Below are 25201 nucleotides of genomic sequence, written 5' to 3' on the forward strand. Positions count from 1 at the left end.
TGGGGGGTGGTGAGAGGGATGGGGTAGGATGATGGATGCACAGAACCATCTGGGGCCAGGGGCCAGGTGGTAGCAGATGACCTGGAAGCCTTGGGCTGCCTCTGGTGACTGGGGCAAAGAGAGTGAAGAGATGGTGTACCATCCCAAGTATCTCTTAGAGGGTCAAGCCAAAGGGTGGGGAACAGGTGCCTCCTGCAGGAGCATGATATGGCAAGGAGGTACAACAGCTTCTCCAGCATGCCTGCAGAACTTGCCAGGCCCTTCTTTATATCCCTCAGCAGCTAGAGACCATCAAAGGAGTGTACTCACTGAACGTAAGTAAGTGGGGTGGTTGCTTTCTAAAGCAGGTACGAGGGCAGCCAGGAGGCCATCCCCTCCCTCTCTGCCCTTGGAACCTGGGTTTAACACTCTGTGGGTGGGCCCAGCACCTTAAGAAACAAGGAAGACAGGTATAGTTGGGAACCCATTGGCCTGAAACAAAGGGACGTTCTCCCGTCCTTGTTAGCCTGGTTGAGGCGAGGGCAGCTGAGCATGAACACTGACATGATTTTGGGGCCTTGCTTAAAAGCTAAGGCAATGCTCCAACTAAATCTGGATGAGAGAGGGGACTCAGACTGGGGTAAATTGGCCGGGGTGGGTGGGGGAAATCCAGAGTGTGTACGTCCAGTCCTGCTGCTTCTTAGAACATGGAGTGGCTGCTGTGCTGAGCAGGGTGGCCTCTGATGTGAGGGTTGGTTCTCCCCAGCACCCCACCTACCGAGAACCCTCAGGTTAGGCACCAGCTCTGAGCCCTGTGGGGCCGTGCTCAGGCCCTGGGAGCTTACAGTTCCCTGACACCAACCCCGAGGTAGCAACCCCAATGTATTTGACCCTCTCTAGCACCACACTTTAATAGAGAAACGGCAATTTGTCCACAGAAGTTGGGCTAAAATGTTGACAGGGCTCACAACCACATCTCAACAGTTGACTGGAGAAGTTGAGATAGTTTATCCCAAAGGAAATAAGATTCGGGGGGGGGGGGGGGGGGCGGGGGGCTTAAAAGCCCATCCTCCACTATCTGGGGAAGCACAGTGTGTGGTTTCTCTGGTGGTTTCTCTGGATGGCCCCACATGACAGAACGAGGCCTGTAGGGTCAGAGGCCCTGGTGGTCAGAGGCCATTTGCAGCTCAATGCAAATATCCTCAAGAGTAAACCTCCTTTCTCCCTATTGGGTCAGCGTTTGCCTTCTCAGTTTATTAGGGAAATAAGGTCTCTATTCTGAGCACCACAGAAAGCTACTTAGAGTGCTGCCATCTACGGATATCTGGTCAAAAGCAAAACAAACAAACAAAAAACCTGATTTCAAATCTTTGCTCAGATCTTGGCCTGGCCATCAGACATCACAGCCCCATAGAACCCAGGACAAGCTGAGGGGAACTGTCACTGCCCTTTAAGTGTTCATCGCCTATCCAGACAGACATACAAACTTTGTTGAGTTTAGATATTTAAAAGGGTTTTCTTCAGATGGATTTATACTGCATGGTCTCTAAGAATTACTGCTTCTCTTTAGGAGATACTGTGGAGTCACATCTAAAGGCAGCGAAGAAAGCAAATATCACCTGAGTCAAAATTACCCTTAAGAACCTCTCCAGAAGGTATGACTGTGCTGAAAACTAGCGCCCTGGCCAGCCCGGCGTGGCCAATTTTCCCTCCAGTGTTAGAACAATTGGAGTTTCGTTGGATGAGCACCAGGTGAAATAATTGGTTTACATCTAGGGACCATGTCGTAAAGAAAAGGCCTGTCTTTAAACACAACTATCTCAACACAATGGGACACTCACATCTGAGACGGGTGTGGTGATAGGCAACCAGAGGAAACATCATATCCACAACTCCTTCCTCGTCCTATCTCAGGGCTATGCAGTCATTTCCTAGGATGGTCAGTGGCCATAGTTACCCCACATTCGGGGGCAGATCCTGATTTTGAGGGGCCTGTGAATTGTATGCACCCTTGACATGATGTGCTAAAAATAACACTTTACCTCTGTGGTTCTTCCTCCCAAAAACCTATGCTACCAATCTAATAACTGGAAAAATATCAGACAAATCCCAATTGAGGGACACTCTACAAAATACATCCCCAGTACTGCTCAAAAACTGTTAAGGTCATCAAAAAATCAGTAAACTTAAGAAAATGTCATAGCCACAGGGAACCTAAGAAGACATGATGATTAAATACAATGTGGTTTCTTTGAAGGGAAAAATGAACATGAGGTAAAAACTGAGAAAATTTGAATAGAGGATAGACTTTAACACTAATTGTATTAGTTGGTTCAGTAATTGTAAGAAATATATTCTACTAATAAGATGATAATAGGGGAAAGTGCCCGCAGGATAAGTGGCAATTCTCTGTACTGTCTTTGCAATTTCTCTGTAAGTCCAAAATTCTTCTTTAAAGAAAAAAAAGTAATTTAAAAAATGATGCCAGATAAAATCAAAGAAACGCAGGCAGAAATGGAGAGCGAAGGAAAGGATAGGCAAATGAGTAAATCTAAGTGAATAGTGACTGTTAAGGCAGTAATAATGAAAATATATCATGGAGTTTTAAATAACTGAAATTAATGTACATGGAAACAATAGCATAAGAGGTGGGAAGGGGTAAATGGAGTAAGTGACACTCAGTCTTTGCATTGTCTAGGACGTGGTAAGTGCACTAACATATGAGGCTTTAATAAGTGGAGGATGCATGTTGTAATCACTAGGGCAACCTCTAGAAGAGTTGTGAGAAAGTGTGTACTAACGAGCTAATAGAGCAGGGAAATTGAATCTTAAAATGAAACAAAACAAACATGATTATTCCAAAAGAAGACAAAAAAGGAGAGAAAAATGAACATAAGTGGGACAAACTGAAAACAAATAAGATGCTAGATTAGATTTCAGTCTAAATATACCAGTAATTACAAAAATACAAATAGCTTACATATTTCAATTAAATGAAAAATGCCAGGCTGGGTTTAAAAAATAAATATAAGCTGCTTATAGGATATATGATGTCTAAATAAGAATATAGACAAAAGAATTTTAAAAGGACAAAGAAGATATACAAGCCATTAAAAAAAAAAAGCTAGTGTAGCATACTAATCTCAACAGGTAGACTTCAAGAAGCATTACTAAAACACAGGGACATCTCATAATAATAAAAAGGGTTGGGCAGCCCGGGTGGCTCAGCAGTTTCACGCTGCCTTCAGCCCAGGGTATGATCCTGGAGATCTGGGATCGAGTCCCACGTCAGGCTCCCTGCATGGAGCCTGCTTCTCCCTCTGCCTGTCTCTCTCTCCCTCCCCACCCCCTCTTTCTCTGTTTCTGTGTGTGTGTGTGTGTCTCATGAATAAATAAATAAGATCTTAAAAAATAAAAAGGGCCAATGTAAAAGAAAGATATTATAAGTCTATGTTTGTATGCACTTAATGAGCCTTAGAAATAGATGCTGCTACAAGAAAAAATAGAAAATCTATAATCATAATAGAGGATTTTAACACATCTATCTCAGTGACTGATAGAATAAGCAGAAAATAGTAAACAAGAATCAAGGAAGTAAAAGACGACTCATAAAATGGGAGAAAATATTCACAAAATCAGATCCGATAAGGACTAATATCTAGAATATATAAAGGATGCTAACAACTCAACAAAAAGCAAAGAATGCAATTTCAAATGAGAAAAACATTTTAGACATTTCTCCAAAGAAGATAAACAAATGGCCAATGATCAATCATATAAAAAGATGCTCAGTATCTTTAGTCATTAGGGAAATGCAAGTGAAAACCACAATCAGATACCACTTCACACACCATCAAGATGGCTAACAACAGCTAACAGACAATAAGGAGAATGTGGAGAAATTGTAACACTCATACATGTCTGGTAGGAGTGTACGATGGTACTGCTCTTTTTTTTTAAGATTTTTATTTATTTATCCTTGAGAAACACGGGGAGAGAGAGACAGAGAGGCAGAGACACAGGCAGAGGGAGAAGCAGGCTCCATGCAGGGAGCCCAATGTGGGACTCGATCCTGTGTCTCCAGGATCACACCCTGGGCTGAAGGCAGCACCAAACTGCTGAGCCACCTCGGCTTCCTTGGTACTGCTTTCTGGATAGCTCTCTGGCAGCTCCTCAAAAAGTTAAGCATAGAATTACCATACGACCCTGAAGCTCCTCTCCTACACACACACACACACACACACACACACACAGGAACTGAAAACCTATGTTCACACAAAAATTTATACACAAGTGTTTATAGCAGCACTCTTCATAATGGCCAACAAAGAGAAACTACTTAAATGTCCATCAAATGGTGAAAGTACAAACGAGATGTGGTATGACTACATGATGGAATATTATTCAGCCATATAATGTAATGAAGTACGATACTTACTACAACGTAGGTGAACCTTGAAAACCTAATATGGAGCAAAAGATGCCAGACACAAAAGGCCACATATTATATGATTCCACTTATATGAAATGTTGTGAATAAATCCATAGATACAGAAAATAAATTATTGGTTGCCAAGGGCTGGAGGAAGGGAGAAATGGGGAGGGTTTCTTTCTGGGGTGATGAAATGTTCTGAAATTAGTGGTGATGGCCACACACTTTTGTTAACACACTAAAAACTACTGAATTGTACACTTCAAAGGTGAATATTATGGCATATGAAATGTAGCTCAATAAAAAATAGACAACATATAAAATATTGATGTACAGAATTAAGAAACAGATCTAATGACATATGTAGAACCTTGTGCCCAGTAACTACAAGAGACATTCTAAAATTGGTCACACACTAAGCCATAGTATTAGTACCAAGCAAATGTTAGTCCATTTCAAAAGGTTTAAAATGACTCTGAGCATATTCCCTGACCACAGTGAAATTAAATTAGAAGTCAGTAACCAAATGGAAGTTTAAGAATCACAAAGTCTTGAAGGTGAGGAATATACAGTACTTCTCAATTGCTCATGGTTCACAAAATATCACACTGGAGATTAGAACACAGATTAAGTATTAATGAAAACTGTATCAAAACTTCTGGAATTCAATTAAAGCCATGCTTCAAGGGAAATTTATAGCCTCAAATGGATATATTAGAAAAAAATAAAGGATGAAAATCAGTGAAATAAGTATTTATACCAAGAAGTTAGAAAACCAATAGCAAAGTAAACCTAGCAGAAAATAGAAATAAAAAAATAACATGAGAGGAAACAATGAAATAGAAAAGAAATGCAAAATAGAGAAAAATTAACAAAGCTAAAGATAGTTCTTTGAAAAGAATAAAATTGATAAATACATTAGCAAGATGTATCAGGAAAAGGAGACAGTATACAAATTGCTGATATCCAAAAATAAAGATTATAAAATAATATTAGAAACAACTTTATGCCATTAAACTAGATGAAATAGACTAACTTCTTTTTTTTAACCATTTTAATCTTTCTGGTTTTTTATTTATTTATTTACTTTTATTGGAGTTCAATTTGCCAACATATAGCATAACACCCAGTGCTCATTCCGTCAAGTGCCCCCCTCAGTGCCTGTCACCCAGTCACCCCAACCCCCCACCCGCCTCCCTTTCCACCACCCCTTGTTCATTTCCCAGAGGAAATAGACTAACTTCTTGAAAAACCAAGACTGACATAAAAACAGAAAATATGAATAATTCCATATTAATTAAAGAAATTGAATCCTTAAATAAAACTTTCCCCACTAAGAAAATTTCAGTTTATGAAGATAAATCGAGGAGAATAAATTCTTCTTAGTGAAGAATTTAACTTCAATATTAAATTCTCTCACTCCAGCTCCCTGCTCAGCAAGAGTATCTGCTTCTCGAGCTCCCTCTACCCCTCCCACCACTGCTAAACACTCCCTCTTGCTCTCTCTCTTGCTCACTCTCTCAAATAACAAAATCTTGTAAGGGATGCCTGGGTGGCTCAGCAGTTGAGCATCTGCTTTTGACTCAGGACATGATCCCAGGATCCAAGATCAGGTCCCACACGGGGTTCCTTGCAGGGAGCCTGCTTCTCCCTCTGCCTGTGTCTCTGTCTCTCTGTCTCTGTCTCTCTCTCATAAATACATAAAATCTTTTAAAAATTTAAAAATAAAATATTTTTAAATAAATAAATAAATAAATTCTCCCAAATGTTTGAGGAAAATCACTCTTTCTCAAATACATTTAACAAGTAGAAAAAGAGGGAATACTTTGAACTCGTTTATGAGGCTCACATATCCTTGATGCCAAAGGCTGATAGGCATTTAATATAAAAGAAAACTTATAGAAGGCCAATCTCTTTCACAAAGATCAATTTCAATATCTTCAACAAAATTTTACCCAATCAAACCCAGTACCATATGCAAAGGAAAATGCACTGTGAGCAAACTGGGTTTATTAATGGAAAACAGAGCGAATTTAACACTGAACAATTGATCAATGTAACCATCTTAACAGAATAAAGAAAAAAAATCAATATAGAAAAAATATTTGATAAAATTTGAAATGCACTCTTAGGAAAAAAAAAAAAAAACCCTAAGTATACTTGGAATAGAGAATAACTTCCTCAATCTGATAAAGGATATTTATTAAAAACCTAAACAAACATACTGAATGGGGAAATTAATCCTAATACTGACCCTAAAAGCTTTTCCCACAAGAGAAGATGTCAACTATCATTACTTCTATTCAACATAATGCAAGAGGACCTAGACACTGCAATAAAACAAGAAAAACAAAGAAAAAGCATGAGGATTAGAAAGGAAAAAAACCCTGTCATTATCTACAGTCTGCATGATTGTGTATATAGAAAATGCAAAAGAATCTTCAGATTACTAAATTTAAACATATATAAAAACAACTATGTTTTTATATACTAAAAATAATTGAAAAGGACACTTTTAAATATGTACTCAACCAATAAAATACAATATCCAGGAATAGATCTGAAAGATGTAGAAGAGTGCTAAATATAAATTATTACAGCATAATATTGTGTAAAGATAGACAGACCAATAAAACAGAAAAGACTGTCCAGAAATCAACCCACTCATACAAGAATACTCATTCTATGACAAAGATAATACTGCAGAGCAATGAAGAAAGGATGATCTTTTCAATAAAAATACCTAGTCAATAGGATATCTACAGAAGGAAAAATTATTCTTAATTCCTATTTTCCATCAAACTTAAGATTTCCAGGTGGAATAGAGATCTAAATATGAAAGATGTATAAAGCTTCTTGGGGTGCCTGAGTGGCTCAGTTGGTTAAGCATCTGATCTCAGCTTGATCTCAGCTCAGGTCTTTTTTTTTTAATAATAAATTTATTTTTTATTGGTGTTCAATTTGCCAACATACAGAATAACACCCAGTGCTCATCCCGTCAAGTGCCCCCCTCAGTGCCCGTCACCCATTCACCCCCACCCCCTGCCCTCCTCCCCTTCCACTACCCCTAGTTCATTTCCCAGAGTTAGGAGTCTTTATGTTCTGTCTCCCTTTCTGATATTTCCTACCCATTTCTTCTCCCTTCCCTTCTATTCCCTTTCACTATTATTTATATTCCCCAAATGAATGAGACCATATAATGTTTGTCCTTCTCCGATTGACTTATTTCACTCAGCATAATACTCTCCATCCAGTTCCATCCACGTTGAAGCAAATGGTGGGTATTTGTCATTTCTAATGGCTGAGTAATATTCAATTGTATACATAAACCACATCTTCTTTATCCATTCATCTTTCGATGGACACCGAGGCTCCTTCCACAGTTTGGCTATTGTGGACATTTCAGCTCAGGTCTTGAGGAAAAGATGCATAATGCCTCTAGAAAATAACACAGGAAACTATCTTCATGACCTCAAAGTAGGCAAGATGTCTTGAACATGACCAGGTAATTCACAGAATGGGAGACAACATTTGCAATATTTACATCTGACAAAAAACTCATGTCCAGGATATATAAAGAACTCCTCAAATCAGTTTTTAGAAAGAAAAATAACAAAAGACTTGAAGAGATACTTCACAAAGGTTTTTATGGCCAAAATAATATAAAACCGGGCTCAAATACAGTAGTCATCAGGAGAATGAAAATAAAACCACAATGAGAAACCACTTCCACCTCCTACAGAATGGCTAAAGTTGAAAACCTCTGTCAATACCAAGTCCTGGAGAGGATCCGGAGCAGCTGGAGCTCTCAATTTTATTTACAACACCAGAAAGCTAAACATAAACATGCTCTTTTATACCCAGCCGTTCTACTCATAGAAATACCCAAGAAATTAGTACAGTTGTCCTACATGGCAGGTATAAGAATATACTTAGCAGCACTATTCTCAATGGCCCCAGACTAAAATCACCCAAATGTCTGTTACCAGCAGAATGAACAAATAAGTTATCCTGTATTTTTAAACAGCAGTAATGAAAATGGTTGAGCTGTCGCCACACACAAGAACATAGATGAGTTTTATATATGCTGAGCATGAAAAACCAGAAGCAATAGATTACAAACTATTTAATTCCATGTAAAAGTCTAGTACAAGCAAAATTAACCTTATGGTATTAAAAGTCAGATATTGACTAGGCAGAACAGTGAGTAGTGACAGAACAGTGAGTAGTGCCAAAAAAAAACATGGGGAGGGGGCTCTGGGATGCTGTTAATATGCTACTTCTGACCTAGAAGGCAGTTATATAGGTTATGTTCCACTTGGGAAAACTCATCTACTACAAACTTATGATTTCCTAAATATCATAGGTACTGGTTTGTGGAGAGATGGACACTATTGTGGGTGGAAGTATAAATCGTAAATATCATTGAAAGGCAATTTGGTCATATCAATACAAATTGAAATGCCATCTATCTTTTGAACCAGGAGTTCTGCTTCTAGGATTTTTACAGTTATAATTGTACATGTGCTCAGAGATACATATACAAGGATATGCATTGCAGCATTATTTTTAAGCCTAAATATCAGGGAGGGGGTGTGGGTGGAAGGACTGAATAAATAAATGATGAGGCATCTAAACAATAGCATACCAGTATCAAAAACAACCAAAAAAGAGTTGACCCAATCTGGCCCAAGGCTTCAAGCTTCATTTTAGGTATACATATGCTGGACTGTCCCTGGAAGGACATATGAGGAGCCTACTCTATCTTTTGAATTATGCTGACATGGTGCATAATTCATCAATCCAAACAGAAACAATGGTGTCCAGGAGTGACAGCACCATAGGATGCCAGAGAAGGACAGGGTGTCAGAGGCCATCAGGTCCAACCTCTTGTTATGCCCGTGAGGAGACCAAAGCACTCATGGTCCACATTCCTCCAGAAATACATTATCTGGGAGTTAAACATACCCACATGCCATCACCCTTCCACTTCATGCCGATGAAGACACCAGATAGCAGCTAAGGAACCAGGAAACGTGTGCAGGAAAAGTAGGGGTTCTGGCAGAGGGTGCAGGTGACAGGGTGGTGGGGAGACCAATGCCAAGGGTTCTGCATGATGTCCTGGGCAGACCAGAGGTGGGAGAAATAGGAGGGATTAATACTCTGCTCAAAAGCAGGCTCAGCAGAGCAGAGCCAGTTGCAAGTTGTGAGTCCAGGGACTTCCCTTAACTGGATCTTCATTTCCACCTCCATCCATTCATTCAATAACTCATCAATCTTCTCGCATGCCTTCCAGGTGCGCGGCTCTGGGCTCGGCATGAGGAACACCCCGTACTGGTGCTGTGGTCCCAACAGAACTTGTGAGTTCTAGAGCATTGTGGCCCAGCTCACAGACACACTGTGGTAAGACCACCTAGTGATCATCCACAGACAAAGCCACTGTTCTACAGAAGGTCTTCCAGGGAAATAAAGTCTGCTATTCGTCTGCTGTGATACCAGGTCAATGCGGTGGGGACAGGGGTGAGGGTGAGGGTGGAGTGCGTGGGCCGGAGGAACTAGGAGACTGAAAGGCAAGCAGCAATAATGACACACTGGTATTGCACTCTCACAGCACACTTGTAGCTAAGGCATATTTGTCCCCCATTATGAATGGGGACATGAGCCTCAGGGCAGTTAAGGGCTGATCCAGAGTCACCTGGGTGGTAAGTGACAAAGCTAGAGCTGGTTGTCAACCAGCTTGAGTCCGAACCCCACTAAGGGCTTCCCTCCAGGCCCTGTGGCCGCCACCAGGATGGGCTGAACTCACCGAGGCCCCCGGCTGGGCCCAGGGGTGGCCTGCGCTGTACACGGAACCCAGCTCTGTGTCCTGCAGGATTCTTTCTTAGCACCCCTTCCGTTGTCAAGAAGGGAGCCAGCAGGGCCCAGGGGTAGGGAACTCGGACTTCCCAGCCCAACTGTGGCCAGGCCTGATCCGAGGCTGCTGTGACCAGGGAACCCCACCTTCTGCGGGGGCACCCCCCCCAGGAAAACCCCAAGCATCTATGCTTTGGAAGAGGGCCTGTGCTGGGGACATTTTAACGCCACCTCAAAGCAACACAGCCACATGTGCACTCTAAACATTTTGCTTTTGAAAAATTGCAAAGTACGTGCAAGTGCTTTATCCTCTCCCTGCCCCTGCCCCTGCCCCAATCACCTGAGATCTGAGGGGTCAAGCAGGGGCAGAGGGAGGCGAGGAAGTCAGGGATGGGGTATGGGGACTGAGGTGGGGGTTAGGATTAAGGGAGGGCTGTGGGACAGGGGATTTTACATGTGGACAGGGCCATTTTGACACATCCACACCAAAATGGCTCTCTCTAGGTGGCTGAGAGAATGTTCCAAGCCCTCTCTGGGCTTCAGCTTCCTCAGGAAGTGTGGGGTAGAGGCTGCAGGAAGCACCTGGAAACAACACACATTTAAGAGGGATGCTTCCTGGAGGAAGGAGCCCACTCGGCCGAAGCCCACAGACCTCAGTTCCTTCCGGGAGCTGCGGGTGTGTCCCACTTGCTGGACAGACCGAAGGGAAGAGGCGCGTCCAGATCCCAAGGGCCTGGCCTTAGAGACAGACAGCTGGGGGTGGGCAACCTAGTTCTTGACTCAGTTTCCTCTGCACAGAGGGCAGGACCCCCAGCTCCCGGAGTCTTGGTGAGACTGCCCCCCGGCTACCCGTCAGCGCCCCTGAAACACAGGCTGCTGGGCTGCAGGAAGTTTCTGGGGTCTGTGGGAACTTCGCATCACCCTCAAAATGCTCTGCCCAATTCCACTCTCAGTTCTGGTTTCAGAATAAATACCATGAGAAAGACATTTTCCTTTGTTCTGTAACATTCCTTGATTATAGTCCTCTTGGGGCAGGATGGCCCCTGGTTCTACACTTGGATTCCCTGTGACCCTGTCATCTCAGTTGGGGTGGCTGTGGTGGCAGACGGACATCCTAATAGAACCCATCCCTGGGCTGTCTCCCCCTTCAGCCCCACACGCTTCTTCACTCTGCTGTCCTGGTAGCCGGACAGGACGTGACCCAAGGCCTCCAGCTTCCACTCCCCAGACGGAAGAGAACCAGGCCTTTTTCCGAGTCTGCTGGCTCCTTGTGGCTCCTTTGCCATCAGCAGGCCCAACCAAGAGCTGACCGTCCACATACATGGTCCCGGGCAAGGGAGACGAACCCTTCAAACCAAAGGAGAGACGGAGGGTGTGGGCAAGGCTTCTTGGAAGAGACAAGTCCCAGATAAGTCTTGGAAACGAAGGCCCAAAGCTTGGTGAAAACAAGAGGGCAGCCCCACAGATGACGCTCACTCATAAAAATGCTCATGTTTTTATGCAGTGAACATGTTGGGTGGGGGGGCTGCCCAGTGCCAAGGCCTAAGGGCACCGAGGAAGCGGAAATGAATGCATTTTGGTCTTTTCTGTCCAGAGGTTCACAGGAGACAGCAATCTGACCAAGGCTGTGACAAACGTACAGCAGCCTGGAAGAGGCAGCAGCACTGGAGTCCTGGAGAGGTGGGGGGCTTCCCTGGGAGATGGGGCCCCAGAGGGCCTTGAAGCATGTTGTGCTGCTCAGGCACATGTTCTAGAGCTGGCTGCGTCGGTCTGCGCCCAGACTCTCCAGTTGTTCTAGGAGCTCAGTCAACTTATTAGCCTCTCCGTGCCTCAGTTTCCTCACTCTATAGATGTACCTACTCCATAGGGTCGTGGAAAAGATGACACGAATTAACACCTATAAAGCATGTTTAGAATCACGTTGGCTATTAGGTTCTGTAAATGTATCTATTACTATTATGGTCTTGGAGGAAAAGCAGGCATCGGGCAGATGAGGAGGGGCGTAGGAAAGGTGTTCTAGGAAGAAGGAACTGCATAAACGGGGGATGGAAGGGGATGGGAGCAGGGGCTGGGGTTTGGCGTGGCTGCTACGTGGGAATGTGTGCTGACCTGCGGCCAGAAAGGTGGGCACGGGCCAGATGTTGGCAGGCAGGGTGCACCCGGGAGGGTGGGCTTCGTCCTGTACGGGACGGGGCTGGATTTGGTGGTTGTATTGGGCTGGAAGAAGTGAGACTGGAGGTAAGGAGCCCAGCCGGCAGCCCGAGCCATACAAAACAGCGAAATAAAGGGCCTGAGCGAACACAGTGGCAGCAAGAATGGAGAGGGGGGGAGCCACTGGGGCCTGGAGGCGCCTGGATACAGGCGAGGCCTAGGCAGGGACCAGGAAGATGGGGTCACCATGGGGCCGTTCATCGGAACAGGGAAGACTGGGCAGGGGCAGGCTGGAGAGGAGGGAACAAGGAAGAGAAAATACTGGGTGCTGGGCGCTGATCTAGGAGCTTTGCATGAATTATTTCATTTAGACTCACACCGGCCCTCTGAGAAGGGTGCTGTTACCATCGCCTTCTCCAGCTGAGAAACGAGGCAGGGTGTTGAAGGTTATTGTAGGAGTCATGATGTAGTTTTCAGAGCCTGCGTCCTTAACCCCTCTGCCCTACGCTGACCTTGACCCCTGAGAGGAGGTGTTGCGTCTAGAGCCTGCAGAGAGGCCTGAGCTGGAAGCTGGGTATACTGGGAACCATGGGGGGATGAGCTTCTCTGGAAATGTATGAGAATAAGGAAGAAGAGGGACGGGGCCGGATGTGGAGAGGGGCTCTGGCATGCAGGGGGTCTGGGGGAAGGTGTCCAGCCAGCCAGGAAGCTCCCCAGAAAGATCCGACAGGCACCGCAAGCCCCCCACCCCTGCTGCCGCCTTCCCAGTACAGAAAGAACACAGGCCGGCCTGGCCCTCTTCTGGGATCTGGAACCAGTTACATAACCTCACTGAGCCTAGGGAGGCATTACCTTCCTCCCCTGGAGGCACTGAGAGGCTAGGGCTAAAAGGATTAGGCTCAGCTTTTAGAGACAAAACTAAGTACCCTAAGTGGCTGAACGCCAACCCTCCCTGGGCTATTGTGCGGCCTGATTATGCCTCCCAGTCCACACGCTGACAGGGCTTAGGCTCTGTTGACAAAGTGTCTCAAGGTGTTTACCTCAGCCCCAACAGTGGCTGGCCTCTGGCCCAGGCTGTGTCATTGGCTCAGTTACAGGGAGGGAAACACACACACACACACACACACACACACACACACCCCAGTCCCTCCCCAGGAGCCAGCTTCCTGAGTCACCGCAATCCTAGCCAAATTCACCTGAAGTGCCTGGCACTTCCCTGGACACCCCAACAGGTATCTAACTAAGAGCTGTCTTTGGGGCGGGGGGGTGGGGAGCCATGCCTCATTCACTAATTCACATAACAAGCCTCATAAGTTGCTGAGGGATATTCCAAGTTGTGAGATTTCTGTAGTGCTTCCAACCCCGGAGAAAGAGAGAGGATGGGAGAAGAGGGAGAGTGAGAGCCAGGGGAGGGAGGAGCTCCCCACCCTCCGTCCACCCCCCTCACTCTGTCCAATCACAGACAGCACTGCTCAGCTCCCAGAGCCAGGACAGAAAATTAAAAGAAAATCACCCAGAAGTAGGAAATCATAGAACATAGAATGTGTGTCCTCAAAGGACCTTACAGATCATTCATTAGCCCAACCCTAGTGTTTACAGGGAAGGAAACTACTTGTCCAATGACGAGCTAGGGACAGAATCTGAGGTCTTCAACGTGCATGCAGAGCTCTTGTCCTAATCACACAGACCCCAGACAAGGATGAGAAGAGGCTAAGATGCCTAGGAGCCTAACCCTACATCTACTCCTGGAGATGCCCCAGAGCATATGCTCCTTGCTCCTTCTCAGGGCTCCACAGGCTGTATGGCACGAGCTGGGTCCTAGTTTCCTTCCTCTCCAAGTTTTAGAGGCAACTATGTCGCCAACAGGCAGCATCTGCCACAGAGAACTGGAAAGATCTGGACTGGCCCAGGTGGTTAGAGCCAGCTGGACACTGGCAGTGATGCTAGCGCAATGTCTAGACAGGGCGGGCCCCTTCCCATGCCCTTGCAAACCCCCTGGACAACCTGTAGATGTCCTGGGAGCACCTGCTGTGCGCCCAGCCCTGGCGGACCAAGGAATCACACATTTGGACAGCTATTTCTCCAAAGTTTTTCCTCTAAACACAGGAGTGAATAACCCAAAGAGGGCAGTAAGAAATAAACCCAAGAGTTTCTGTGCTCCTGATTTAAAACATAGAATTTTTTAAAAATATGCTCACTGTGCAAATAATAAACCAAACCTTACTCCCCAGCCAAATATTGATATTTCCTTTAAATCTGGGCTAAAATACCCACACTTGGGAAGGGAGAGACTTGTGGTTATTGGCCAAAAGCTGTGCTAAGTCATATACAGCCATTAAAATTACAATCCTCAAACAAAAGTTACAGATTTAGAGTGACTTTCTGAGCCCAAAAGTTATTTTGACATTTCATAAAATAAATCATCAGACCAACACATCACATTATGTTGACAATAGTGTCCAAAATAGTTTTACTATCTTTAGTATCTTTTATTTTAATTGGTTTATAACCATGTGATTTATATATAACTTATAATCAAATAGTATGTAATTATTTATATGTTTTTAGATTTAGGATTTTTAAACAGCCAGTATAAACCAACAAGAATGTACCAGCTATAGTAATGTACATGGCAGACAATATGGAAGGTACCCTTTCCTGGAATTCTCCTTAACTGAATGTTGATTGAATTTGTCTCCCAAGAAGCTTGTGGTCTGAATCAGGTAGACCAAGCAAAATAAAACACAGCACAGGACCCATAGCTTTAAAGTTGTCAGTTGAATAATTCAAGCGGTATATTTCTTCAAACATTGTCACAACTCAGCCTGACATAACAGATTCCTACCCAGAATCAAATGCCAAGGATCTCAGTTTTAATACTCTTGACCTGACTCATCCCAAGGTGTGACAATGGCTATCTTGAGTGGAAGAGCTGTGCCAGGAGCCTGCCTGTACCTCTTGTAAAATACTGGACCAAGAAGCCCCAGCTTATAATTCATGGCACAAAAGCTAGAATTTGTTTTAGAAGGAATGCTCACTCAGCTCACTTGATACTTTAAGGGGATGGAGAGTTGTCTTTCCAAGAAGGGACAAGATGGCACCAATTAGGATCTCTTGTGGAGATAATAAAGGCAAGGGGAGATTAGATCCCAACACTCTGAGCATCTCTTAAATGGCTTCGGGACAAGACCTCTCCCAAGCTGACACCATATTTACTAGCAAGAAAATAGAAAACAGTGAGAGATTGGTCTGATTTCTGCATCATTTGGAGCAACTGACCTTGATTTGGTAAAGCTGTATGCTAATGGAGGCCTGAAGTCAAAAATCATAACTGAGATGAGTCAACCCCAGAAATCATCCGAGTTAACCATAACAGAGAGGTAGTACAGCAGGTGCTTAGCCTCTGAAACAGCAAACATTCACTCTTAGCTCTATCTCCTACCAACTTTGCCACTCTAGGCATGTAACTGACCTCTCTTTTTCTTTATAAAATGAGAATAATACCTACCACAAAGGGTTGTTTTAAGGATAAAATATACATATACATATATATGTATATATTTTAAGGATATATATATGTGTATATATATATAAGGAGATATATATGTTTTAAGGATAGAATACACACACATAGTTATATTTATTTTATATATATATATATATATATATATATATATATATATATATATATGACCTAGTTAATTCCTGGCACATAGCAATCACTCAATAAATGTTAGCTATTACATGGTCAGATCTATCCATCTTTCACTGGAATGTAAATTCCAGAAGGACAAGAATTCTAATATGGCTTTGTCACAGCTATATTCCCAATACTGAGAATAGGGCCTATTACACAGCAAGCAATCAATCAACACTGAGTTAATCTAACAGCATATTCAGGAAGTCCAGTATGGAACTATTGTACCTACAGCTTTAAAAGCAATGAAATTTTTAAAAAGGGCTTTAGCTCAAATTACTGTATGTTGTTTAGAGTACTGGGCCAAGTTTGGGACAATTCGTTGTAAGAAGTAGAATGGCAATAACCATTGAGCTCAAAAGAGTAGTTAATGTTAAGGTCTTAAAATCTAGTTGAGCTTCCGTTTCTGCCCCAGATAGAGTAATACACATTAAATTTATCCTCCCAGCTTTAGTAAGAAAAAAAACTGAGAGGAAGAAAGGAAATAATAGTTTTCAGATATCAGGCAATGCATAACAAGGATCCCTGAGAGACAGGAAACAAACAAACGGGCCCTATCATTGTCCAAGCTTTTCCAGTGCACAGTGCAGGGTTGGGGACCCACTCAGAGTCTGGTAGTTTTGGGAATTGAGGAGACAGAGCTAGGAGTCTAGGGAGCCCCTTGCAGCTAGAGTTTGTAGGGCAGAGTAGCAGAGGGGAGAGAGCTGCACAGGTGATGGGGGGGCAATCCAATGACCCACAGAGGGTCCTCCTTGAGTCTTCAGCTGAGAATGAATCAATGCATTCATTTGAGAAAATTATCTGAGGCTGCAGAAAGCACCACTCCAAGAGAAAAATAACCACTGGAGCTCACACAGGACTAGAAGTCTATGTTCCCAATAAGCCAAAAGAGAAAGTCTTAAAATTCATGATATATCAGATGGAGGACTCAGAAGAACACTGCTTCAGTAGTGTGGAGAAATTTAGCCCTAAAAGTTATGATGCCCTCAGCTAACTCAAAGCAAGCCTCAACAGCATCAACCTTTTTCTAAGTTGTTTGCATCCCAGAACAAAATTAAAGAATATTCAGGGGAATGTGGAATATCCAGCACCCAGAAAGGTAAAATTCATAATGTCTGGCACCCAATAAAAATTCCCAGGCATGCAAAGAAACAGGAAAGTATAACTCATGTTATACTTTACAGTGAAAAGGTAAAAGAGAACCTGATCAAACTCTAAAAATGAAAACTTCAAAGTCTGAAATAAACACTGGCTAGGATTCAATAAGGAACTTAGACTATGCCAAAGAAACGATTTGTGAACTTGAAGGCATTGTAATAGAAAGTATCAAAAGTTAGTGGAAAGAGGGATCCCTGGGTGGCGCAGCGGTTTAGCGCCTGCCTTTGGCCCAGGGCGCGATCCTGGAGACCCGGGATCGAATCCCACATCGGGCTCCCGGTGCATGGAGCCTGCTTCTCCCTCTGCCTGTGTCTCTGCCTCTCTCACTCTCTCTGTGTGACTATCATAAATAAATAAAAATTTAAAAAAAAAAGTTAGTGGAAAGATTAGATGAAAAAACAAAAATGAAAAAGAATATCGGTGACCTGAGTAAACAAAACACAGGTAATGGGAAAAGTAAAGAGAGGACAGAAATATTATTTGTATAAATAATGGTCAAATTTTCCAAAAATGATGCAAACCCCAAGTCCAGAGCTCAACAAAGCCCAAGAAAAAGAATCAAGAAGACCATGCCAAAGGATATCATAATTACATTACTTAAAACCAGTAATAAAGAAAGGCATTCTGGCCCAACATGGCAACACAGGATGACCCTGAACTCATCTCCTCTGTAAACACACCAAATCCAAAACTTCTTGAAGAACAGTTCCTCCTGAAGAACTGGGGACTGGCTGAATGTTTATGCACAACCAGGGACAGACCGCATAGAGAATGGCAAGAGACAGAAACAAGGTGATGAGGGATGGAGGACCCCAATGCTGAGAACTGCAGTGGGGAGGGACAGTACTGAGGGACTCTGGGCACATTCTTCTGCCCTAGGCACAGGAAAAAAAAAAAAAAAAGCTGTGGTTTAAAAGGACAATTAGAATATAAAGGAACCAGCCCTAGAACCCTGCCAAAGGATGGAGGAGATGTTGGAACTCTCTCCAGGTTGGAGGGGCTGGTGAGCACCATGGTTAGGTTCCCATCCACCTTGATAGCACAGATGGGAATAGGGTCTGGAGGCCATAACCGCCAACCACCTTAGTGAGCCCCAGTGATGCCACCGAGGTGGACTCAGCAGGGCACTCTCTGGACACCCCTGGTCAGCACTCACTATAGCTCTGGCCATCTCACCAAGATGACACAGGTGCAAACCACACCAGAACACCAGACTTGTACCAGTTTGGCTCCCGATGGCTTACTAGGGCACCACAGATGCAGAGCATTCTGGGACCTCCTGGCTCATACCTGTTTCAGCTTTGGCCACACCACCAGGCCACCCCCTGTGTAGAGGGCCACAGGAACTCTTGACCCATTCCTGCCTTGGTTTCATCCACCCTACCAGGTACACTCTATGTGGAACACCCACAAACCCACTGACCCACACCCTATCTTGGCTCCAGCCACCCACCAGGGCAACCCCTGTACTGAGAAACTTGGGACCCCTTTGCCCACCCCACCTTGACTCCAGCCAGCCCACCAGGGTGCTCCCTGGACCTAACTACCCTGGGGACACCCAGCTTGCACCCACTTAGGCTCCAGCCATCCTTTCAGGGTGCCTTATAAAAAGAGAGCCATAGGATCACCCCAACTCAGGCCCACTTCAGCAACAGCTATCCTACCAGGATGCCCCCTGCATGTAACACCTCAAGACCCCTACAGTTTGTGTCCTACCTCAGCCCCAGCTGCCAAACAGGGTATCCCCTCACAGATCTCCCCTTTCTTTTGCCTAACACAGCTCAAGCTGCCCCACTAGGGTATCCCCTGTAGAGAGAGCCCCAGGATATCCCAGCTTATACTCACTTTAACTGTCCTGCCAGGATGCCCTTTGCACAGAGAGCCTTGGGACCCCCTGGTTTTTACCCACTTCAGCTTCAGTTGTCCTGCCAGAGCACTCTAAATGGAAAGCCCCAGGACCACCCTGCCTTATGCCCATTTCAGGTCTGAGCATCCCACCAAGGCAGCCCCAGCACAGAGTGCCCCAGGACCCCCTAGCCTACACCAGCCATAGCTCCAGCCAGAGCCACTAGACACACACAGGGCTACACAGGGAACAACCATACATAAGACCATTCTTTTGAGTTTAAGAGAAGTAACAATATTGCCTAATGCACAGAAACAAATACAGAAAGTCAAGCAAATGAGGAGACAGGAGAATATGCTCCAAATGAAAGAAAAAGACAAAACCTTCAAATAAGAACTACATGAAATAGAGATACACAATGTCCCCAATAAAGAGTTTAAAGTAATGACCATAAAGATACTCACTATACTGAACAAAAGAGTGGAAGAACTCAGTGGGAATGTTAACAAAGAGGTAGAAAATATAAGAAAGCACTAATCAGAGATGAAGAATACAATTAATGAAGTGAAAATACACTAGAGGGAATCAAACGTAGATTAGCAGATGCAGAGGAATGCAGTGATATGGAATACAGGGTACTTGAAAGCACCCAAGATGAAGATCAAAAGGGAAAAAAGAATTTTTAAAAACTAGAAATAGGTTAAAGGACCTCATGGAAAACACTGAGTGAACAAACTTTCACATTATAGGAGTCCCAGAAAGAGAAGAGAAGAAGGGATAGAAATCATATTTAAAGAATAGTAGCTGAAAATGTCCCTATCCTGTGGAAGGAAACAGACATCCAGGTTCAGGAAGCAGAGTTCCAAAGAAGATGAACCCAAAGAGGTCCACACCACAACAAGATAATTAAAATGTCAAAAATTAAAGAGAATTTTAAATGCAGCAAGACAGAAGCAAATAGTTAGGTACAAAGGAAACCCCATAAGACTACCAGCTAATTTTTCAGCAGAAACTTTTCAGGACAGAAAGGAATGCCATGATATATTCAAAGTGCAGAATAGAGAAAAACCTACAACCAAGAATATTTTATCCAGCAAGATTATCATTCAGAATAAAGGAAAGATAAAGAGTTTCTTTTTTAAAAAAAGATTTTATTTATTTATTCATGAGATACAGAGAGAGAGAGAGAGAGGCAGAGACACAGGCAGAGGGAGAAACAGGCTCCATGCAGGGAGCCCGATGTGGGACTTGATCCCGGGACTCCGGGATCACGCCCTGAGCCAAAGGCAGAGGCTCAACTGCTGAGCCACACAGGGATCCTGGATAAAGAGTTTCTTAGAGAACAAAAGTTAAAGGAGTTCATCACCACTAAATCAGCCTTACAAGAAACATTAAAGGGAATACTTTAAGTGGAAAAGAAAAGGCCATAAGTAGGAAACATATAAATAAAAAGATGTAACATGATGTCATATACATAAAATAGAGGCAGAGAATGAAAGGTTCTTTTAGAATGTGCTTGAACTTAAGTGACCATGAACTTAATATAGACTGCTATATACTTAGGATGTTATATGTGAACTTCATGGTAACCACAAAGACAAAGCCTACAATAGACGAAAGAAAGAAAGAAAGAAAGAAAGAAAGAAAGAAAGAAAGAAAGAAAGAAAGAAAGAAAGAAAGAAAGAAAGAGAAAGAAAGAAAGAAAGAAAGAAAGAAAGAAAGAAAGAAAGAAAGAAAGAAAGAAAGAAAGAAAGAAAAAGGGAGAGAAAGAAAGAAAAGGAAAGCCAAATATAACACCAATCAGAAGGAAAAAGAGCAAGTGAAGAAACAGACTACGAAAACAACCAGAAAACAAGTCACAAAACAGCAATAAGTGCATACCTATTAATAATTACTTTAAGTGTAAATAGTCTGAATGCTCCAATCACAAAACACAGGATAGCAGAATGCATTAAAAATCATATTATGCATCTTTTCCAGTCACAGTGGTATGAAACTAAAAATCACAAGAAAAAACTTGAAACACGTGGATGCGACTAAACCACCAATGGGTCAATGAAGAAATCGAAAAGGAAATAAAAAAATACCTTGAAACAAGTGAAAATGAAAATACAACAGTCCAAAATCTTTGGAACATAGCAGAAGCAATTCTAAGAGGGAAATTTATACCTATACAGACCTACTTCAAGAAACAACAAAAAGTTCAAATAAACAATCTATCTAACCTTGCACCTAAAGGAACTAGAACAAGAACAAACAAAGTCCAAGATTAGTAGAAGGAAGGAAATAATAAAGATCAGAGCAGAAGTAAATAACATAGAGACTAAAAAACAATAGATCAATAAAACCAAAAGCTGTTTCTTCGAAAAGATAAACAAAATTGATAGACCTGTATCCATACTTGTCAAGGAAAAAAGAGGACCCAAAATAAGCAAAATCAGAAATGAAAGAGGAGAAGTAAAAACCATCACCACAGCAATACAAAGGATTACAAGGGACTACTATGAACAAATATGCCAACAAACTGGAAAGCCTAGGAGAAGAAATGAATAAATTCCTAGAAATATATGCTCTTCCAAAACTGAATCAGGAAGAAATAGAAAATCTGAGCAGACCAATTACTAGTAACACAATTGCATCAGTAATCAAAAAACTCCCAACAAATGAAAGTCCAGGACCAGATGGCATTGCAGGAGAATTCCACTAAAGATTTAAAGAAGGGTTAACATCTATCCTTCTCAAACTATTCCAAAACACTGAAAAGGAAGGAATGCTTACAAGCTCATTTTATGAGGCCAGCATTGCCCTGATACCAAAACCAGACAAAGACAGTATGAAGAAAGAAAACAATAGGTCAATAATCCCTGATGAGCATAGATGTAAAAATCCTCAACCAAATATTAGCAAGCCAAATTCAACAGTACATTAAAAGAACCATTCACCAGGATCAAGTGGGATTTATTCCAGAGATGCAAGGATGTTTCAATATCCACAAATCAAACATGATACACCACATTAAAAAATGAAGGATAAAAATCGTTTCTCAATAGGTGAGAAAGAGCACTTAAAATTCAACATCCACTCACTATAAGAACTCTCAGCAAAATGTTATAGAGGGAATGTTATAAATGCTATATATGACAAACCCACAGCTAACACTATACTTAATGGTGAAATACCGAGAGCTTTTTCTCTAAGATCAGGAACAAGACAAGGATGTCTACTCTCACCACTTTTATTCAACACAGAAGTGGAAGTTCTAGCCACAGTAATTGGAGAAAAAAAAAAGAAGTAAAGGGCATTCATGGGCAGCCCCAGTGGCGCAGCGGTTTAGCACCGCCTGCAGCCTGGGGTGTGATCCTGGAGACCTGGGATCGAGTCCCACGTCGGGTTCGCATGGAGCCTGCTTCTCCCTCTGCCTGCCCCCCCCCCCCGCCTGTGTGTGTGTGTGTATGTGTGTGTCTATGAATAAATAAATAAAATCTTTTTTTAAAAGGCATTCAAAACCACAATATCAGAACAGTATGTTATTGGCACAAAAATAGACATGTAGATCAAGGGAACGGAATAGAAAGCCCAGAAACAAACCCAAGCTTATATGGTCAATTAATCTATAACAAAGGAGGCAAGAATATGCAATGAGGAAAAGACAGTTCTTCAGTAAATGGTGTTGGAAAAATTGGATAGCTACATGCAAAAGATTGAAACTGGACAAAATACAGCATCCATTCCTGATCAAAACTCTTCAGAGTATAGGGATAGAGGGAACATTCCTCAGCATCTTTTTTTTTTCATTCCTCAGCATCTTAAAAGCCATCTATGAAAAGCCCACAGCAAATATTCTCAATGGGGAAACACTGGGAGCCTTTCCTCTAAGGTCAGGAACAAGACAGGGACGTCCACTCTCACCACTGCTATTCAACTTAGTACTAGAAGTCTGAGCCTCAGCAATCAGGCAACAAAAGGAAATAAAAGGCATTCAAATTGGCAAAGAAGAAGGCAAACACTCCCTCTTTGCAGATGACATGATACTGTACATAGAAAACCCAAAAGACTCCACCCCAAGATTGCTAGAACTCATACAGCAATTTGGTAGCGTGGCAGGATACAAAATCAATGCCCAGAAATCAGTGGCATTTCTATACACTAACAATGAGACTGAAGAAAGAGAAATTAAGGAGTCAATCCCATTTACAATTGCACCCAAAAGCATAAGATATCTAGGAATAAACCTAACCAAAGAGGTAAAAGATCTATACCCTAAAAACTATAGAACACTTCTGAAAGAAATTGAGGAAGACACAGAGATGGAAAAATAGTCCATGCTCATGGATTGGAAGAATTAATATTGTGAAAATGTCAATGCTACCCAGGGCAATTTACACGTTTAATGCAATCCCTAGCAAAATACCATGGACTTTCTTCAGAAAGTTGGAACAAATCATCTTAAGATTTGTGTGGAATCAGAAAAGACCCGAATAGCCAGGGGAATATTAAAAAAGTAAACCAGGGGGGAGGAGGGGCAAGCTGGCGGAGGAGTAGGGTCTCCAAGTCACCTGTGCCCACCAAATTACCTAGATAACCTTCAAATTATCCTGAAAATCTACAAATTCAGCCTGAGATTTAAAGAGAGAACAGCTGGAATGCTACAGTGAGAAGAGTTCGCACTTCTATCAGGTAGGAAGACGGGGAAAAAGAAATAAAGACACAAAAGGCTTCCGAGGGGGAGGGGCCCCACGAGGAGCCGGGCTGAGGCCGGGGCGAGTGTCCCCAGGACAGGAGAGCCCCGTCCCGGAGGAGCAGGAGCTGCACCGACCTTCCCGGGCAGAAAGGCGCCTGCAGGGAGTTAGAGCAGGACCCAGGAGGGCGGGGATGCCCTCGGGTTCCCTGGGACAGTAACAGAGCAACTGCGCGCCCAGGAGAGTGCGCCGAGCTCCCTAAGGGCTGCAGCGCGCACGGCGGGACCCGGAGCAGCTCGGAGGGGTCGGGGGCGGCTCCGCGGAGGGGGCTGCGGGGCGGGAGCGCGAATCCAACAGCGCAGGCCCCGAGCACAGGGCGCCGGGACACAGCCTAGGATCCGGCCTCCCCCCGGGACAGGCAGAGGCCGGGAGGGCCCAGGACCGCAAGGACGCTCCTGCCCCGAGCTGAGCAGATCAGCGGCCCCGCCCGGAGCCTCCAGGCCCTGCAGACGGAGAGCTGCGGAGTTACTGCGGGCTCCAGAGCTGGCCCCGCCACTGGGGCTGTTCCTCCTGGGGCCTCACGGGGTAAACAACCCCCACTGAGCCCTGCACCAGGCAGGGGGCAGAGCAGCTCCCCAAGTGCTAACACCTGAAAATCAGCACAACAGGCCCCTCCCCCAGAAGACCAGCTAGACGGACAAGTTCCAGGGGAAGCCAAGGGACTTAAAGTACACAGAATCAGAAGATACTCCCCCGTGGTTCTTTTTGTTTTGTTTTGTTTTGTTTTGTTTTGTTTTGCTTTTTGATTTGTTTCCTTCCCCCACCCCCTTTTTTTCCTTTCTTTCTTTTTCTTTATCTTCTTTTTTTTCGTTTTTTCTTCCTTTTTTTTCCTCTTTCTCTTTCTTTCCTTCTTTCTCTCCTCTCTTTTTCTCCTTTTCCCAATACAACTTGCTTTTGGCCACTCTGCACTGAGCAAAATGACTAGAAGGAAAACCTCACCTCAAAAGAAAGATCAGAAACAGTCCTCTCTCCCACAGAGTTACAAAATCTGGATTACAATTCAATGTCAGAAAGCCAGTTCAGAAGCACTATTATACAGCTACTGGTGGCTCTAGAAAAAAGCATAAAGGACTCAAGAGACTTCATGACTGCAGAATTTAGAGCTAATCAGGCAGAAATTAAAAATCAATTGAATGACATGCAATCCAAACTAGAAGTCCTAACAACGAGGGTTAACGAGGTGGAAGAACGAGTGAGTGACATAGAAGACAAGTTGATAGCAAAGAGGGAAACTGAGGAAAAAAGAGACAAACAATTAAAAGACCATGAAGATAGATTAAGGGAAATAAACGACAGTCTGAGGAAGAAAAACTTACATTTAATTGGTGTTCCCAAGGGTGCCGAAA

At 43.4% G+C, this 25201-nt stretch overlaps 2 long non-coding RNA genes across 2 annotated transcripts in view; one reads left to right on the top strand and one right to left on the bottom strand.

The window, feature by feature from the left end:
* The first annotated feature begins 1133 nt into the window (after positions 1-1133).
* On the top strand, positions 1134-9897 carry LOC119873669. The gene is made up of 2 exons (XR_005365871.1): positions 1134-1634; positions 9708-9897. It is a non-coding gene; the product is annotated as an uncharacterized LOC119873669 (long non-coding RNA).
* The window catches only part of LOC111097737, a 66033-nt gene continuing 48559 nt past the window's right edge, over positions 7728-25201 (bottom strand). Inside the window, exon 3 of the long non-coding RNA XR_005365872.1 lies at positions 7728-7849. This is a non-coding gene — a long non-coding RNA (uncharacterized LOC111097737). The remainder of the gene's footprint in view (positions 7850-25201) is intronic.

This window comes from Canis lupus, chromosome 10, assembly GCF_011100685.1.
Source record: "Canis lupus familiaris isolate Mischka breed German Shepherd chromosome 10, alternate assembly UU_Cfam_GSD_1.0, whole genome shotgun sequence".
NCBI classification, from domain to species: domain Eukaryota; kingdom Metazoa; phylum Chordata; class Mammalia; order Carnivora; family Canidae; genus Canis; species Canis lupus.